Source organism: Cheilinus undulatus, linkage group 9 (assembly GCF_018320785.1).
Source record: "Cheilinus undulatus linkage group 9, ASM1832078v1, whole genome shotgun sequence".
Classification (NCBI taxonomy): domain Eukaryota; kingdom Metazoa; phylum Chordata; class Actinopteri; order Labriformes; family Labridae; genus Cheilinus; species Cheilinus undulatus.
The window spans coordinates 40,914,324-40,931,534 of record NC_054873.1 but is presented as its reverse complement, the minus strand read 5'-3'; the positions used below and the strand labels follow the sequence as shown (position 1 = coordinate 40,931,534).

At 38.5% G+C, this 17,211-nt stretch overlaps 1 protein-coding gene across 1 annotated transcript in view; it reads left to right on the top strand.

Annotated features, from left to right (window-relative positions):
* Nucleotides 1–17,211, top strand: part of galnt18a (UDP-N-acetyl-alpha-D-galactosamine:polypeptide N-acetylgalactosaminyltransferase 18a) — a 282,449-nt gene that overhangs the window by 235,926 nt on the left and 29,312 nt on the right. The gene's annotated exons all lie outside the window — the stretch shown is intronic.

The following is a 17,211-nucleotide window of genomic DNA, read 5'->3' as shown; positions in this document are numbered from 1 at the left end:
CATGATTTTTATGAAGTTATGAACACTTTCTTTTAAATGACTATCTGTTGTTATGTGAACATTTGTGGGAACACTGTCTTAAATATCTCACATTCACACCTGTGTTAGAATAATAATGCACATGCTTCTGATTAATGTTACAACATGGTATTGACTTGTCTTCATTTTGAGATGTGTTTGTGTCCACCTGATTAATTAAAGGCTTCTTGAATGTTAGTGTTTATATCCTTAAAGTCCATTAAGTAGATGCTCCATAATGTTCGCCATCTGGTTCCAGATGGTGAACATTGTAAATAGACATGCTTTATGTAAAAACCTCATCTGAAAGAGATTAGTCTGATCCGGCCCATTTGGAAAGAAACTTCATTTCAATCAAACACGATGGTTTATGTCGGTCGTTGTTTGGATCATTATCCTGTAAACACTTGTTTACATCATTCCTTCGTGGGTTGGGTTACAATGATTCCTTTTGTAGATGTCAGCCCCTCTCTTCAACCATGGACACTCGAAGGTTCTTCTGCAGACCTGTACTGTCCCATGTTTATTGATTCTAGGAGTATACTGCTGAGCTTGCAGCTTAATTGGGAACAAAAGAAGAAAAAAAGGGTATCATTTTAATTAAATGATACATGTACATTTTGAAGGTTAAAAGAAACACAAAGCTCAGATACAAAATACAAAACTTGGACATCCACAGTCAAGGACCTGGGAAATCTGGTAAAATAAAGTCTCTGGTGTGCGGCGCAGAGGGCAGTGGAGAATTATCGAGAGGCATGCAGAAACACCGGTGTTTGTTTACGACACAGGCAGTCAATTTGCACATGCAGCAACCCTGGAGTGCTAAACAAAAACTAGACTTGAAATAATAACAGGAGTATGCACACAGTGAGGCCAACAGTAAAGTTGGAATCCCCAATCAGAATGATTTTAATCAGGTTGAACATTTTTTTGCACGTTCAAACATGACGACAGTATGGCCTGTCTGCTTTTGATCCTAGGCAAATGTGGGGTTGGTTTTGCTGAAAATTGACCTCCTGCAGTGAGAAATAATTTTAACAGGCACAGACTAAGATGTGGGCACAGATAATCAAAAATTGATATGTTATCTGTTAACAAATATGTTAACTTCAATCACAGTTAATCCAAAAATTCTGTTCCAAATTAACAGAAGCTAATTTTCAACAGTGAACTTGCTAAAAGTCTGACAGTCTTTAGCCAGGATGTCAATGTGTTTTCTGAAAAACTAATGTTTGCATGTTTAAGAAAACCCCACACACAATATCTTAACCTTTAGATTGGTGAAAGAGCATATTGATCAAGTACATTCTTGCATCACACATTCAGTAAGTTTTTTCAATACTTGACCCCTGTTACACACAGTGGGCAGAATATACATAGAGCCAACTCACTGAGGGTTGGATCTGGCCACATTGTGCAGTGCTGAAACAACAACAACATATTGTTACACACACACATACACATTATTGCAGTAAAAGTATCTGTGTGAATATGTAGCTGATTTATGATGTTAAACTGCTCTACAACAGCAAATAATAAAACTAAGTTTCATAGCCTGAGACAAAACTCATTGAAAGCAGTTAGTATGCTGAATAACTCCCCCGTAAATAGCCAGCAGAGGGTAGCAGCAGAAGTTAGCAGCAGAGTCCACCAGCATTTCACAATAAAAGACATGTATTTGGGTAGTTACAGGCTCAGTTTTTATTAATTTCCATGATCCATTTTATGAGAGCAGAAGTGAATCCTAGAAAGAAAAATGGCATTAATGAAAACCAATTTAAGTGAAGTTAAGGGTTCCAATAATGTTTTGGGATTGGCTACAAAAATGTGCTAAAAGATGCTAAGATGCTTTGAAAATTTACCGTATTAAACAACTACCTCAACATTACACACATTCAACTAAACCATGGTTTAATTCAAAATATTGGTTTCTTTAAACATTTTCCATAAAAAAGAGAATTAACTGTCGCAGGTAGAGTTATAACATAATCCAGTCTTTCAGATATCATACTAACTCTCTGCATGTTGGCCCGTCAGTAATGTTGAACAGTGGAGGCCTATGATTTACATAAACGAAAAAGTCACATTTCCATAATGAGCGCACAGGCTAATTAGAGCAGAGATCTGTAAGGATATGCAGCAAAGAGCTACTATATTACCTTGCTATAATAATGTCACTTTGTCATGGGCTGTTTTGCTTGCAGAGTGAAACTTTTCAGTCTGACTCAGTGAAATATCTGAGAACTAATTTCCAAGTCAGTGAGGCCAAACAACAACTCTATCAGTCCACTGCGAATTAAAGACCATTTACTTCTAAGGGGCAGTAAATTCTGCACTCATTGCCCCTTTAATGGAGGCAGAGAAAAAAAAAAACTTTAAAGGCCAAGGGAGTGTGACTGTGTATTTCCACTTTCACTGCAGTGCTCTGTAGCTTGACAGAATTAAAAATTCATATTTTACAGTCCTCATTATACTCCAGCTGTCATAAAAAGCCTCACATAATCAGAACTACCCTCCTTTCCAAACCCAGTCTGGCATCTGGAAGAGCTTTCTGAGGACACTCCAAGCCTGGCCTCCACTGTCAGTAGAGTTAATGGCTTTGACCACAGCCTTGACGCTGGGGTCCAACTTTTTGTCTAGTTCATACTCAGAAATACATTATAAGCCACTGAAGCAGCTGTGCTGGCATTTTTCTGTATCCTTCTGTCTTTTTGCCTCTAACTACCCTCTCTTTTTTTGGAAGCAGCATGATCATTAGAGGCTCATGAAGAGACTGAGTGGCAGAAGAAAATTTTAATCTCCATCACCTCTCATTTAAACACAGTGATATAAGATGGGAATGATTACTAATGAAGGGCATTAAGAAGGGTTTTCTAATGTTTTTTTTTCAATTGCAATTAATCACAGAATTTTGACAGTTAATCATGATTAATCACATTATTTAAACTGCATGTTTAAGTTTGTGAATTTCAAAACAGATGTTTCATCCATATTGACAATCTGATGCAATTCTTATCAGTGTCTTAACTTAGGAATCAAATAAATGTAGAGAGATGGGTTTTTTGGGGGGGTGGGGGGCGTGTGCCTTTATTTGATAGAGGAGGGCAGTAGATAGAGTTGGAAATGGGAGAGTGGTGAGAGACATGCAGCAAAGGGCCGCGGACCTGGGCCACCCACATACATGGGTCACGCCTTATACTGCAAAGCTATCTGCGCGCCCCAGAGAGATATTTTTAATGACAACTTTAAAATTTTTGTCTTTTAAAGAGTGCTGCACTGCTACACCAGTGTGGTCTGACTTCTGGTAGATCAAAAGTTGTTATAAGCTTAACCACAGAAGAATAGAACTTTAAATTGATAGGAAATAAAAATAACTACACGGCTTGTTTTTTTTTTTTTTTTCTTTTCTTTTCTTTTCTTTTTTTCATGGTCATGGTCAATATAATTTCGCTTTACTGACCAAAAAGTCGTTAATGTCAAAGTGGCAACAGTTTTCTAAGAAGTAATTCCAGTTCAACAGTATGCAATGTAAAATGTGATTGCATAAAAATTCACCCTTTTAAGGTGACGGGCTAAATCAACAGAGGTCCAGCTAATTGGTGCTAGAAGTTCACAATTAGTGAGATGGGGGTCACCTGGGTGCACTAAATGTGTCTTAAGTGACTTTAATAAAAAGACACCAGTGTCTGGAAGGTTTTGTTTTTATAGGTACTGTAGCTGTCAAAGGCTTGTCAAAACAATACACCACACTTCTGTTTCTCTGCATTTGAAATAAAAGCTCTAGATGTCATATTGTTTGCAAAGGGAAGAGAATTAAATTTGTTATGGATACAGTATAGACAATAAGCTTGCAATGCTGTGCAATATCTGCAATATCTGATGCTTACCTGCTGTAAGGACAAGGATGTGGGAAGCTGCAGCCCCGCTTTACTGTGCACCTAAAAATACAACAATGAAAAGTGCAGTTTGAAATACTCACTGCCTTCATTTTGTTTTTTTATCCCATTGCTATTAGCACGTAATGCTGGCTGCTCCACTAGTCTTAAACTTTATGTTTTTAGATTAAAAACATTCACATTATCTAAGTTTTGCATTAACTTTGTGTAAAGTTCAGAGGCATCTTGTAAAACATTATTACTTTAATAACATGAATTTAATGGAAAGGGTTTGAAATGAGATAAGGTATTCAGTCCTTTAGCAGAGCATGTTGCCCTTAGCCTCTGACAGCAGCAGAGTGAGTCCTGGCGTTTTATTCAGATTATATTCTGAGACATTAAACCGGTGATAAACAAGCAACTACTTCCCAGCCAGTTAATCAGCAGATTTTGAACTGCATTACTTTTTAGGTATTAAAGGCAGAGTAAACAAAAAGATGATTTGTGAATAAAGGAAAATGACTTTTAAGTAGTTATAATACACCTGATAGCATGCTCTGAATAACATTTTTTTTCGGCTTTACTTGAATAGGTGCAGACGGCAGCAGAATACGCCATACAGGATCATCAAGGGGAACTAATCACATTGACTGGAGAGATTTAGGCTTTAAGAATCAGAGAGGCATATACATACATTACACTATACATAATAAAAGTTATTTTCTCTGCTGCACCTGCTGCAGTAATCGTAGAGGGATTAGAGAATGTTATTTTTTTGTGGAAAAATCCATGATCCCTCCTGTTAATGGATACCTTCACACACAATCATGCATAACCAATCTGACTGCATCACCCTAATGAAATTTCTCCCTTTACTGACTAAGCCTGCTCAACTGATTTATGGTAATACAATATCAAACTTATTCCCACACCCCAAACCGATATATATTGATTCTAAAATCATTAGAGAGCTTCAAGGAGATGCCATGTTTAAAGGGTTGGAGACATCGTCGATAAACAGCCTGAAGATGTGAGGAGAAAAACAGCAGGAGGAACCGTTTCATAGTCAACATCAAAGACTCAAATATTCCTCTGGTCTTCTATCATGCTTTTATCACTTTTGATTTTTTATTCTCTGTTCATGTAGAGTATCTTTTGTAATGTGATTCCCGCTGGTCTTCCTTATTCCCAATTCAGTTCCTTTTATTCTGATACGTCCACTCCTTTAGATGACCTCTGAGTCCTCCTCTTTTTTAACACAACCACGCTGCTCTTTGTGTGTGTGTCTAATGGGACTGATTGGAATGGCTTTGAATACCCAATGAACTGTTGAATGTCAACGATGCATACCTTTATTTCATTTGCAGCCACCTGACACAGATTAGGGAGGAAAGACAACAAACTGAATAACTTAGTTGAGAGGGTTGTTTTACTGTAAACAGAAACTTTTCTTGGGCAAAATGTAAAACTTTCATTGTGGAACAGACCTGAAGACTTGGAGGGATATCACACTAGCCACTCACTGAGCTTGGTGAAGATCTCAATGCAGTGCCAGGTGTGTGTGTGTGTGGGGGGTGGGGTGGGATGAGCAGCAGAGCTGAGTATGTGGGTTGCGCCCATGAAAAATGTGCCAAATTTCCTCTGCCAATGCTAAACAGCTTATTTTGCTGTTGCTATTGACTCTTGTTTTGAGGCTGGTTGTGGCTGTTTATGGTGCTTCCATGTGCTACTGAGGCTCCTGTTTGTTAAATGAATAAATTGTTAAATTGTCAATATGTCTTGTTTCTTCAAACTTCAATCATCCAATCCACCAAACACCCAACAAGAGTCAATGGCAGAATCAGCTGTTTGGCATTGGCAGAGAAGATTTGGCACATTTTTCATGGGCGCAACCCACATACTCAGCTCTGCTGCTCATCCCACAAATACATGATGCTTACAAATGTGGCATCATTTAAAAGGGTAATAAACAGGCTTTCCAACGGTATAAGATGTATTACCAAGAAGCATTGTTACAACAAAGAAATAATGTACCTAACACAAATTGCCTTACTTTTTGTTTTAAGTTTAGATTCTTGGTTTGCAGCACTCAGTGTGAACTTTTGTTTGTACTAACAACAGTCTGGCGGCCTTTGCATTTAAGGAGAGCTCTCATTCTCTCCAGGAGTTTTAGTTTCAAGTCAGCTGCATGGAAACAGTGATTTTAGTTTCCTATTTTTCTCTGTTATATTGAATACAGGAGCTTTTGGTTATAGTTTCATACCATGTCATTTTCATTTGTCCCCCTCTCCCTATTAATCGTTCACAACATTAGTAATCCTGGGATGCCTTTGGATCCCAGAATTTGCAACTGTGTCTCTCCAACCTTCTCCTGATAGACGACTGATTAAAATCCAGTGACACAACACTTACAAAATCTCAGCATAGTTTCCACCACATTGCACAGATTTTTTTGTCTTTATCCTTGTTTGCATAGGACTGGCCAGCTGATAAATCAATAACTATAGAAGAAATCTCATAATGATGATTGTCTTGCGTTCTCTGGTTCCTGCCAATAAAAATGTTGGATGGGGCGGCCAGTTTTGCATCATTTTATCTTGGATTTAATGCATGAATTGTTCATTTTCTTGCCATAGTTCTGTCGCCTTACTCTAAATGTCAGCAGGGTTCTCCGTGGAATTTTAATGGTTTATGTATTCCTATGCTCACATTAGATTAAAAGACATCTGAAACTCAGTACTTTGCTATTTTCATTTCACTCTTGTAGCCTTAAGGAGTAAATGCCAAGAATTCTTGTCCATGCCATGACACCGATTGCCAGGTAACAAGCAGTTTGAAAAATTAAAATGGAGTTAAATTTGAGAGGAAACATAAACCATGTTTTAATCTAAACTTGCATGCAGATATCTGTTTATAGAGTTAATCAAAAGCGAAGATAGCATCAGGAGATGTCAGATGAAGTAGTTCGAATTAGTGGATCTGGATGAGGGGGAATAATACCAGCTGGAGGGCCAAAATAAAGGTTGACAAAAACCTCTCGACTCCTCTATGCTTCCCTTTTTTCATACTCCATTCTTCTCTTCCTTAATGAAGATGAGGGAGTGGGGGGAGGTAGAGCTTCAGTCTGTAGTCAGGCAGGGGGGAGTGACACCCCCAGTCAGGGCACATCACTCTGTCTCTGCTCTCTGTCTCCCTGACCTCTTGTTAAGCTCTCTCTCTTCACACTTTTCTGTCTTTCTATTTTCTTGTGTGTTTTCTGTACAGTTTCACATGTACAAGTAAGTGCCAGGAATAGTTGTCCTTTTGTGGTGGCAACTATAAGTCATGCTGGGGTAGGGAGTATGAGCACTGTCTCTACCTGAAGCTTGCATGTAAGGAGCCTTGGCCTGTTGAAGGTGTGGATGCTGTTTGTGCTGTGATGGCTATGTGGTCGTGTAGGCAAGATAAAGAATGTCTACCATTCAGAATGATGGGTAGAAAGCTACCAGAGCTAGTATGGAGGGGTATGGCTCTGGGACACTGGAGATCACTGTTCAGCCCCCTCAAGGTGTTGTGGGACTAACTGAACAAATCACTGACAAAGGATGGTTCCCACTTGACAACCCTGGTGAGATACTGTTTTTTTGCCATCCATCTGTCTGCACGGTTGACTTGTGGGGGCCAATATTAAGGGCTTAACTGTGTTTGGGGAGCTCTCCAATGAGCATTTAACGTGATAGAACAGACTAGGGTCTTGTTTTTATTTTTTACTATTGCAACATGTCCTGCTGCAGTTTTAAATTTTCAGAAGGTGCTGTATTTCTTTGACCTGAAATGTATTTCACAACACCAGTTTAATACATTTTTAAGGCAGGGATGAAAGGCTCTATACATCATGCAAACATTCACGTGTAAATTAATACTAGAATCATTTGCAAAAACTCCTTTGATACAATTCATGTAAAATTTGCAATGAGTCAAAATAATCACCACAAAATATCTTTTCAGAATTTTTCAGCCTCAGTTTAATCTGCCAAATATTGTGTTTGTTTTGATATAGAAGAATGGAGAAAAGAATTTGAGAAATGCATTACATGAAGAAATTTTGAAAATAAACATATAATAAAATACAACTGTAATATTTTGGGAAACAATTGCTAAGATGAATTATTAGAGCTGGCACCAGTCTAATATATGCCTTTCACCCAGGGTGCTCCGATTAGAATCAATTAAACAAGGACACATTTTATTCCAGTTTACTTAGTTAAGATTTATGTATGAATGGTTTCTGCAATGCAAGTTTAATAACAGAAATGATGAACACAGAGCAGGTAATATGCTAAAACTGACTGGCTCAGCTTTAGACTAGCATACATTAAAATAAAGCAGCACAAATCTATGTGCTAACTTTAGAAATACAACTTAAGTAGCATTAGGCTAACTATAAGTAGCACACAGCTAAGCTAAGCCTGTTGGCGAGCAAATTAGCCTAATTAGCACAAATATAAATCTACAAGGTCATAAATATCAAACATAAATAAGGCATGATAATATGAGTAAAGAAGAATCTGATGATAGTATCTTAAACAGCAAATATGAATAAAGAGGAAAACATATCTTTAATGCACGCTTATCATGACTCAACTGCTAATGGAGATGCTACAGTGTACCATGTGCTCAGCTAAGGAATCCTCAAGGACCCAGTTGCACTGTGGGCTGCCCTCTCATGCCTCACTGGGGAATTTGATACATTTGTAATTAGATTATTTTCCCATATAGTTAAGTCCTAAGTGTGTCCCACTATGATGTGTTTGCCTCCTTTGCTCTTCAAAAATATAGATTTCCTGCATAAAACCAAAGCTTTTTAAACTGACAAAGGACAATAATAATAAGAGTACAAGTGGGTACCAGAAAACTTTGTAGTCAATATTGCTCGATTCCTTATATCAGTGCAAATTTTGCATGTAAGATTATAAAGGCCTTTTGTTTCACTGATGTCATGGTTTAGACATATAGAATAAAACCTGTCCCTAGATTGCATTTCACAATTTCTAAAAATTAATGCGTCTGTTGAATCAGGGGCTAATTTCAGGCCAGCACACTGTTATTGGGTGACAACGTTTATTTGACAAAATCGTGAGAAATTGCAGAGGAAGCTAAGGAGGTAATAGAAATCTGATCCATGCCTCAATATTGGTGCAGCTCTGCAAAGAAGATTGGTTTGTGGCTGGATCAATATAGTCTGAAAATAAGACCTTTGAGGCTATTTACCAGAGCAGTATTCACCAGTGTGCATGTGTGTGTGTGATCCTCATATTTCTAACACTGTGAGGGTTCATTTGACACTTGCAACGTGGGGACACCGACCGGTTTCTGCTTTTTTATAAAGACTTGATCTTAAGATTACGTCATGTTATAAAACTCCTCAACATTGATTTAATTCAGCAAATGGGAGTTTTCTCACATAAAGCAGTAGCAGGGCTGTCAACACAGCACAATATACTTGTAAGCTGGTGTACACATGGAGTGAACAAGCTGCAGGAAAATTTTGTGGCAGAATCCAATGTTTATAGGAGCTTGGGAAAAACAGCCTGGCCTTGATAAGAGAAACCAAATAGCTGAACAAGGTTAATCAAATATTAAGTACAACATAACCTTGCCACTTGGAGGGAGAAAAGGCTTTTCTCCAATACTGACTTTTCTTACTTTACAGAAACTAAGCAGGACATTGATTTATGATTCTGGGGGGAAAGCTAGGAGTGTGTTTATGATTAAAAATAGTTGTTTCATCAGAGAGGTGGTTTTATACAATTGGAGATTAAATGCCATCTTACTATAACACAAATGAATCCGTTGGTTATTTTGAGCAGTAAAGGAAGGTGGTTATAAAATGGAACAGATTTCATTGCAATCATCTATCAGCTGGCTGTTGTGTATAAAAGTAAAAACGTTTCATGTTGCATATTAAAGATGTATCTTTGCACTGACAAATTAGCACCCATCAGAAGTATTTTTTTTACTGATGTACTCTTCTCTGTAAACAGGTTTCTGCATCAAAGTGCAGCTAAAAATCAAAATTCCATTGAGTATCTTAAGTTGAGCTTGACACTGTGTTGTCAAAGCTATTCTGATGTTAGATTCCCCTTACTACCTGAAGTGCATTAGAAAGGAACCAAAATGTGAGAAAAATCAGGATTTTTACTTTTCACAAATCTGCATCATGATGTTGTTAATCCCCTTAATTGTTTGAAAATCCCATTAAAAACTGTTTCTTTTTCATGCTAATTACCCTGACGTCAGTGAGCGTAAAGCCTCTGTAACTTATTTTCTGCTGGTTTTGAGTAAAGGCCAAATTCTCTGCCAGAGCCAAAGACTGGCTGAATTGGCCCGTGATCTGAACCAGGATCTGAAGTCGGGATCCCTGCCCCTCCCCTTGAGACCAGGCCAAGTCAGGTTCAGGAAGTTAAATACATAAATAGTAAATTGACTTGAGCACTTTATAGCGCTCTTGTAGTCTGAAATAAAAGCACTTATAAACAACAGGTAAGAATTACCCTTTCATAGGGTCCCAATGAAATCCATCAGTTTTTTGTTTTAATTTTTTGGAATTCTGTTTTTTACCTTTACACTAATTTTACTATCACAAAGAGTTTCCTGTTTTTGTTAGTGAATAAGATATTCAAAAATTAAATAGGAATAACCTTATATTAATGGAAAAAGGGCCACAGTTGGCCCAGGAGCCGCAGTTTGGATAACCCGTTTGACCAGTTTGATACTGCATTGTGTTCTATCCTGACTGTAACGGTTCTCTCCTCATCTCTCTCCATACATTGCTGTCTGTCCGTCTGCCTCATATCGCACCGGTATGTTAATGCAGACACACATTGGCTCGTTAAGTAAACAAAGGGGAGTACGGTATCTACTGGAGGAATTATTAAGCTAATTGATACTCAAATGTAACATCATATAGACTACGGGATTTCGTAAAATTTCGAGTCTGTCCAACTCAAGTTTGAAGCATTCGAGGGGTGAGTAGGTTAAGCCTAGAGTCACCGCTGTGTGCCTCGTGCACAGACACACTTCTTATTTTACGTGCAGCTGCTTTGACATGAAAAGATGTAAAAAAAAATGGCGCTGCCAGCCTTCTCCACCACAAGCACACAATGAAATACTTTCTTGGGATAAAGGGGGGGGGGGCAGTGTAGACTGTAGCCATCTGTTCATAGACATGATGCATTCTAAAAAACACTCTGTTCTTTCAGGGGACAGTGATGTCTACATGTCTACTCCTCATTCTCACTGCTCTGTTCATAATAAACAATAAATAAGCTATGTCTGTAATACATGCTTCCATGATGCTGTCATCACGATCTCATTCAAGCAAATTTCTATTGTTAAAACAACTCTGAGTAGGGCCCCCGTTTGGCTTAGTGGGTAGAACAGGCACTCTTATACAGAGGCTAAAGTCTTGACCCACTGGTCACAGGTTCAAGTCCTGGTTCCAGCACTGTTTGGTGCATGTCTTCCCCCACTCTCTCACCCCATGCTTCCTGTCTCTCTTCAGCTGTCCTATTTAAATAAAGGCTAAGCAGCCCTGAAAATGCTCTGTATTGTAGTGTTGAACTTCAATTATAAAAGCCAATCAATTTTTTTAATGTTTGTTTTAATTGGTCCCTAGGCCCACAGTTAATGGACTGCGACAGTGCAGGATGGGACGGAACAGGTTCATAGGACAAGCTCAGTCCTGGTTTGGTCAGGCTGTAATTGATGGGCATTATTAAAGCAAACATTTGAGATCCATCAGGTGGTCGATGCTACTCCAGGGGTAAAAGAGACAAAGATTTTGCAGTGTTTGTCTTTCGAACATAAATACCAGACAGAAAAGGAAATGTTGCCTGTAAGGCATTTAATGCTTACAACTGTTTTCATAAGAATTCCCAGAGGCATGGAGCATGTTTGGTTGCTGAATGACTCCAAGATAGTCTTTAAACTTCCTTCCAGTCTGGTCAGTACATGATTACCCTTGATGGGCTTTTTTTTCTTCTCTCTCTTTGTATGAATGTATGAGCCACATAGAACTCAGTTTGTCGCATGCATACATAAATAAAAGCTTTTCTCTTTGAGTTAACCTCATTGTCAGCTCGATCTCCTAAATTCTCCTCTAAATCTCTCTGCTCCACTCATCCAGATGAGCCTCTTCATTATGTACAGAGACAACTTTGCAACATTTGGGTGTGTGAATTTATGTGTGCGACCGTTTGTGCTTGTGTGTTTTCCTGTTGTCCTCTCGCCACCAGAGCAGATGGTGGAGGGAAACACCAGTGATTAGCTTGTCAGACAACATCCCGTGCTGTCTGTAATAAGCTCACCAAGAGTCCCAGTAAGAGCTGCTCGTTGTTTTCATACTGACAAAAAGACAGCTATGTAGCATGACAAGTAATTTGTCTGCTGCATCTCTTCACAGTTAGGGGTCGACTGTGTCATTATCTTCGGTGGCCCATTTTAAGAATCAGAACAAGGCTTGCAATGATCTTCACATAAATTTAGGAGGCATATATCCATGTATTAGCTATTTTGTTAATCTGATTGTTCATTTGATACGCTGAGGTGTTTAGGAAGAGACTTACAAACTGTTACTGTAAAACGTACAGCTTTACAATGATTATTTTCCTGTTAAACTTTCAGAACTTCTTTAAAAGTAGATGTTCTCTCAGAAACTAATAAAAGTTCTGCGTTCCTAAAGCCAAAAACAGATGTTAATGACTCCTCTAAAAGGTAGATTTAAAGTGGATCCAGGTTGGATCATTTATAATGTGACCTTAATATGAACAGCTAGGTGGGAATACACCTGGCTGACATCACTCATCACAGGTCTGTGCTGGCAGGATGGGAGGGAAAGGGGGATTTATCACCAATCCTTGCTTAACAGACCTGGGTTTAATGCCCTTAAAGAATTTGCTGTTAGAATGCAGTCATAATTTACAAATCAGAGCAATCTGATAATACAAAAGATATGAAATAAACACATACGGAGTAAAATCAAAGCTGCAGGAATAAATGCAGAGGGAACTGTCGGAAAAAATCTGATAAATGAGTAATAGATCAGATATGATAAGTCTTTATCTTATTCTATCATTACCACAATTATAAAATAAGGTGAGAAACACATCACATTTTAGCTGCAGCTCCAAAAGTGTATAAAGCAGCATAGAGCAGTTTGACTGCCTATAAAAAATGAAATTGAAAGCAGTAAGTGTGCTTTATAACCAGTCGGTCTTCATTTCATCCCTCAACTATTGTCATGAGCTTTGGGTAGTAACTGAACGAATGAGAATGTGGATACAAGTGGTAGAAATGAGATTCCTCAGGAGGGTGGCTGGGCTCAGCCTTATAGATAGGGTGAGGAGTTCAGATATCCACTGGGAGCCTGAGCAGAGCCGCTGCTCATCACTTCAAAAGGAGCCATTTTGAGGTGGTTCAAGCATCTGATCAGGATGCCTCCTGGGCGCCTCCCTGTGGAAGTCTTCCCTGGCATGTCCAAGTGGGAGGAGACCCTGAAGTAAACCCAGAACGCACTGGAGGAATTATTTATCCCATCTGGTCTGGAAGTGCCTCAGAATCCCCCAGAAAAATCTGGAAAGCGTTGCTGTGTCTTGGCTGACTTGCTTTTACCGCTGGCACAGCGATGGATGGATGGATGGATGGACGGACGGACGGACGGATGGATGGATGGATGGATGGATGGATGGATGGATGGACGGATGGATGGATGGAGTACACTTAAATTTTTTGGCCTGTCTCGCTCCTCCCCTCTATGATCTACTCACAGAGCTCTCTGATATAGAGAGCTGTTTGGTCAGTAAACAACTTTGTACAAGTTGATTATTTGCACACATTATCTTGCACACTGGCTGAGGGGCAGGTCAGATGTTCAACATAAGTTACCATAACCAACCTCCTTTAAGTAACCAGATTTGAAGTTCGGAAAAAGCTCTGAGCAGCTTTAAATTAGCCCTTAACTTATCCCAAAAACTGTAAAGGATGGCACACTTGTAAAGGCTCATCAGTGCTGCCTTTTAAAATATTCTCTCTTCACTCTTTGCTGTGTGTGACATCTTTTGTGCCTGAGTGTCACTTCAGGACTGTATCTTGCTTAAACCAGAATCTGTTCACCACATTTTAAAAAGTCTGCAGCCAAACACAAAAATCTGATCTGATATTTTGACTCATATTACAAATTTGATATAAATTGTTGTATTGAAGGGAATGATCATTTTTATTTTGTCATTTTTATCTTATGTAATTTTTGGAAACTATTCTAAAAAAAAAAAAAAACAAAGAGACACTTGAATTCAGGCCATATTGCGATTTAGTCTAGATCCTAATCTATGCCCAGCGCTAGTTGAGACCAGGTTTATTTCAGCATTCTGCCTGTGTCACAAGTTTTATCCTACATTCAAACATGGTCACTGCAGTTCTCAAGTAAAATCACAGACTGCATCTAAAAAAGCTGAATTACTGATCAGTGCTTTAAAGTAACCATTCCAACAATTAAAAAAAAAAAAGACAACGGACTTAAACTCACAACTCCTTGCATACAAGTCCACCACTCACCCCTGCAGTTACTGAATTCTTCAAAGCCATCCCTCCAGTCAGGCATCAATCAATTGCACCAGCACCCATGGGTCTTTCTGTCTCACACGCAGAGCTGCAAAGCCTAGTTACCTGCACATTATTTATTCACGTTGGTTGAGTACTTATACATGGGTTCAACCCTTGACAGTCTATATACCACTTTATTTCCATTTACTACTTAAAAAAATGTCGTACGGGGGCACAGATGGCCTAGTGGTTTAAAACTGTCATACCACGCTGTTCTACACGGTAACTGAAGGTACCGCTGAGCTTCTCATATTTACGTCCGTTGAGGTGCTGTGGGAAAGCTCAGACAGGAAGGCAGCAGCCATTAACTGAAACTACAGTGGCCTCTATTGGCGGGAGGTTCATCACAGTTTAAAAGAGCATTATAGACCGGGACTTCATGCCCATGTTTATAGAAAATGATAGATAATTAGATTAACCAACTTGTAAATCTCTCACCAGTTAATTTGATAAACAAATTTAACTGTTCAACTGTGAAATATTACCAGCAGACATAGAACCCCAAGTAGATGCTTTGCAAGATGAATCTGCCTAGACGTGAAAATTAGCCAATCCATCAGCTTTGCAAGGTTATTAGTATCCAGGCAGAGAGAAATTGCAAAGATAAATGTCTGATAATCTAACATAGTGTAAGTTTGCTGCTATTGCTGCACCTCATCGTTATTAGAAAACCACTTAGAAAAAGGTATGTTATCTTTCAATGTCTTTGTCACGCCAGGTGAGATAATTAACCGACTGTGTCGTTTGTTATTTCATTCAGTCTTTCTATTTCTCAGTCATTTGATAAATAAAAACAGATTTTTCTATTTTTTCTGGAAAGAATGGATCTTTTCTGCTCACATCTTCTCTTTCACATAGCATTGCTCTTAAACCACATTTCTCTTGTGCAAAATAAATATTATATTTTAATGGGAGGAATTTTATGCCAACTGATGACACATTCATGCTGTGCTTGAATCTTTTGAAGGCTTTATGAATGACAAAAATGTCAGTTTTTATTTCTCAGACTCTAACTGATGCCTCTGGCTGCCTCAGAAATGTGTCTTGATTTACATTAAAGCTTCTGATGGTTCAACTGCAGACTCATGCAGCATGGCTGTAGCTGTATGGTCACTTCAGGTTGATAGTAAACAACTTAATATCAAAGATTGTCATTAAAAATAATTTGTTTAGGAAGTCTTTTCTTTAACTCTTCATAGATTCTTAATGTCTAAACTCAGCATAAATATTAAATCTGCCTAGCTTACGGGCTTTCTTCTGTCCATGATTGTAAATACGTACATCTGTCAGGAGAGATTGCTATCTGTCTAATGCAGCCTTGTGCTAATCCTTCTATTAGAGGCTTTAAGACGCTGTGACAAGAGAGGAGATAGCATTAAGCCCTCTGTTGGGAGCTGAGCAGCAATCTATTGACAGATGCAAGTTTAATGGCTCTTATTAGCCTGCATGCACAGAGAAACCAGTCCTCATTTAGATGCCTTCATACATACTACACAATATTCATGCCCATGCACGCATCAGTCTGTGCTGTTGTCTTTCTAAACACCAGCTTAAAGGCTCTGTGGCTGCTTCACAGTGTGATAATGGCTCCTATCAAGAAATGTCCTGTTCCTGCAAGGCAGTCATCATTCTCATCAATTACCCCTTCACAGCTTCACACAGTCCTCTGCTAACACACACTCACAAAGCCTCAGCACACATCCCAGGCTTCTGTTTGTTCTGTGCAGGTCTGTTTCTGCGCTAAATGTTTTTTTACACCTTGTTATCTACTTTTTCTGCTTGCGAGGTTTTCATGTCAACCTTTATTCTTCTCAATTTTTCCCATTTGTGATTCTTTGTCTCATCTTCTGCTGCTCTGTCAGGGAAATGCATGTCTCATTTCATGGCTTGAATATTAAAACTACTTGATTGATTTACATTTTTCAAGCTTCAAATCTGGGCCAGCATTTGCATTCATTATCATTTCCTCTTTATTTTCCCAGGTATGATAAATATCCTTCTATTATATTCAGTAAGGATTAACTCTACCATCCCTGACCTTTCTTCTTACTCCTTCATCTTTTGCCACTGAGAATCTTCTCCTCCCTTTTTCCTCCTCTCTGTTTTCCTCTTAATTAGACCTGTTAAATGGGCTCGGTTCATTTCCTGCAGAATTAAAAATGAGAATCTTTTTTTGAAACCAGGCAAAATTTGCAGGTGGAGAAAATCCACTTAACATTCAGAAATTACCCTACTTACTGTACCGTACTCTCAGTCTCTGCTGCTAATGACTGAACTTGCTGTGAAAACAGAGCAAAGCCTGGTATATATACAAAGGTCTTTTTTTTTTTTAATGTAGAAGTACCTGCTGTCTCTGCTTTAGTTAAATATATTTTATTTTGAGAGGAAAAAAGTCTCTACAGATGAATAACGAATGTATAAGCCAAAGATGCTTGGTACAGGTGCTTCTAAAAAACATGTAATTCAAAAAGTGTGACTTCGATAAACTCCAGATTCATTATAATCTGAAATGCCAGATGGATTTGTTTCACTCATCCATCTAGATAATCAGTGTGATACAATATGTGGGTCATAATATCTACAAAAATCAAGTTTATGAAAGTTGCTGAAACTGGTTTGCATTCTTACCAGACTTAAGGACACAACAGTTGTACTAAAAAACACTGATTTTATTAAT